The sequence below is a fragment of the Athene cunicularia genome, assembly GCF_003259725.1.
Source record: "Athene cunicularia isolate RWA chromosome 1 unlocalized genomic scaffold, athCun1 chr1_part1, whole genome shotgun sequence".
NCBI lineage: Eukaryota > Metazoa > Chordata > Aves > Strigiformes > Strigidae > Athene > Athene cunicularia.
In genome coordinates, this window is record NW_020799091.1 from 66,480,989 (window position 1) to 66,484,014 (window position 3,026).

A 3,026-nucleotide genomic window follows, 5' to 3' on the forward strand; every position below is an offset into this window, starting at 1 on the left:
GGGGGGGGGGCGCCACACACGTTCTCCAACCCTCTTCCCCCTGGAAACTGGGGAATAGGGGTCCACGGGTGCTCGAGCAAAGTGGGAAGCGCTTGTGGGCTGCAGCGGGCAGCGGTTGCAGGGGAGCGGGTCAATAGTAAGAGTGGCCGGGAGAAGTGCGGGGAAAGGCGGGAGGGGATGGAACCATTCACAGGCTCCGTGCGGAGCGGGGAGTGTGTTGTCATCTTTGTTTTGGTGGTGGTGTTTTGTTTTCCAGGGGATTTGGGACGATAGCTGGAGTGGATTATCCATTCCCGTAGGCAATACTTGCCTGTATGGGCTTGAGGATGCAGTTGGAGGCTCGGGAACAAAGCGGGCATCTAATGTCAAGGTAACTGGTCCCCTTCCTTTGTTTATGCTATTGTTAATGACGGGGCTCACTCAGCCCTGGCCTCAGCCGTGCTGTATGGCATTAATATTGACTTGGGAGAATAGGCAGGACAATTAAAAACCAAAACCAAACCCCAGAACAACAGCAGTATCCAGCCCAAGCCCAGTTCTTCAGGTAAAACACGCCTCGTCTGAGCTACTGAGAATGATAGTCGTCTCGCCTGGTATTCACAAAAATGCACGAACCATTCATAAGATTAAACACGTCCATATCCATCATTAACACCTAGGGGAGACACCGTAACCCTGTTCTTCAGTCCAAAATCAAAAGGGAAAGAGAATTATTTTCAAATACCCAGTATTAAAACACGAAGGAATTCTCACCACGCTTAAAAAAAAAAAAAAAAAAAAAAAAAAAAAAAAAACCAAAAAAAACCACAACAGACCAGAAAACCCAAACAAACCAAAAACACGACAAAAAATCCCTAACAAAATAATTCTTTTAATTACGACAATCTAAAAGTAGCAGAAACCTGAGCGTTTATTGACTCATTTTCTTCTTCTCGAGGTAGCGGATGGTATTTAAAGTTCAACATTTCACACAGCTCCTTGTTTAGTTTAATTTCCTCGACAATCTAGGCAATTTCAGCAAACTGAGTTAAGAATTTTGGTACACATTTGAGTATGGATATGCATAAAATAGTGGAGGCAGCAGAACTGGGGAGAGGGTATTTTATTATTTTAGGAAGAGAAGGGAGTGTATGTTTGCATGTGTGTGGGGATGCATGTGAGAGAGAGAAACAAATGGAGAGCTTTGCACCTTACATTTGGTCTGTGACTTTAGTGTGGACTCTGGAACAAATATGTATTAGATTTCTCTGAGAAATGTCCCACTTGGGCAGATGGGCCTCTGTTTTGAACGAGAGCTCCAGAAGATGGAAGAAATGTATGTTGCTCCAGCACAATTCTTCACCAACCCATTTCTTTTTTTTTTTTTTCTCTTTAGAAAGATTAGTTTCAGCTCTGCTATCCTGGGCCCATTTTCTGTCGGGGAAGGGATATAATAATGATCAATGCCCAGCACTTCTCATTTCTTTTGTACTTGGTAAATATTCGCAATGTCTTGAACTCTGAGGGGAAGTGGAGAGATGAGGCCAAACTCAGCTTCAGAGAATATCTCTGTCCTCTGGCTCTCACCAGCACTCACACTGAGGGGGGAAAAACCCCAGCCAAGAAACTAAACCACTCAGAAGACCCTCCGGCCCACACCTCCCCTACAGCCATGCTCTTGGTATTTTAGCTACCTGCTTGGTGATGTGGTAAACATACATCGAGCTACCTGGGTTCATGCAACCAGCTCAGGGTGTACGTTAATACTCCAGTTGGAAATGGAGCCTGGAGATGTTGAGCAAACAGTTCCCGCTTGACTGTAGCGCGGACTGAATGCTGTATAGTCAGCTCTATGGAGCGCTGGCAGGGAAGTAGCACCAAGCATTTCCAAAACTAATAACAAAAAGGTTACTATATATAAAACGTTTATACAGCCCACACTGCCTCAAGTTGTTTAAATTTTGGTTTGATGCACATAAATATAGCAGCCATGCGGTTCCCCATTAGCCAGCCCCTGCTTTTATAAATCAATTCATTTCAATTTGAAAGGATGGCCCCTAAGAAAGACAGCAAGACAGTCAACAACCCTTTGACTTTCTCCACTCAAAGTGGACCTCAGGAAGAAATAGCGTCTGTCTTTGTCATTTCACAAGCATATCTCTGTGCCTTGACGTTATGTTTAAGAGCAGGCCTACTACAAGTGAGGGTAGCAGTCCCCAGCTGGTTTCCCCTTTCTGATCCATTTTCCCCTTTTTCATCTTAGGTGTCTTCTGAGGAAGAAAGAATTCTGCTGGGCCCTGTGCCTGGACTTTGGTCTGATCTGAAAGCACCATCCCTGTAGGTAGAAGCTCTCCTCTGTGTCTTGCACCTTGCAAGAAAAGCAGCAAGGGGACACTTGGAGTGACCAGGCATCTGACATCAAGAAGCAGCAATCCACTTTGTGTTACTGCAGGAGAAAGTTTGTTCTCAAACCAAATACATTTTGGTACTCAATACTGGTGTCAAACTGGTTTGAACCATCCAAAGCCTAAAATAAAGATCTCTGTTGTGATATGCCAATGAGCTCATCTCGCTAACCCTCCCCTGTTTGCATTGAAGGTATCAAGCTGATGTAACGCTGTCTTTTCACCCCAGTGATGTGCGCAATAGGGACAATTCAGAAAAGTTCTGTTTAGCGTTTTTTCCCTTGTAGTTGCAGAAATGCAAGCTATCATCAGAAACAAGCCTATGTTTGAAGGTACAGTTTTCAACATGTGAGTGGGAAACATATGTACTGGCACAATTCAACCGCTCTGTAAAGGCTGTGCTCGGATTTTGGCTTTTAATCTCAACTCTGTTAGAGAGAGAGAGATGCAAAATGGAAGGGAATGTGATTATTTATGCTGTAGCCTTGTGATACTCATCCTATAACCGTTGGGGAGAGAAGCAAAACACTCTGCTAAAGCTTTGGGTGAGCCTGAGTTTCAGGGGGACTCTAGTCTTCACAGGTTCTCACTTCACTGCCTTTCTTCCTTTGGTATTTGTTATATGGGATTTTTTTTTTTTTT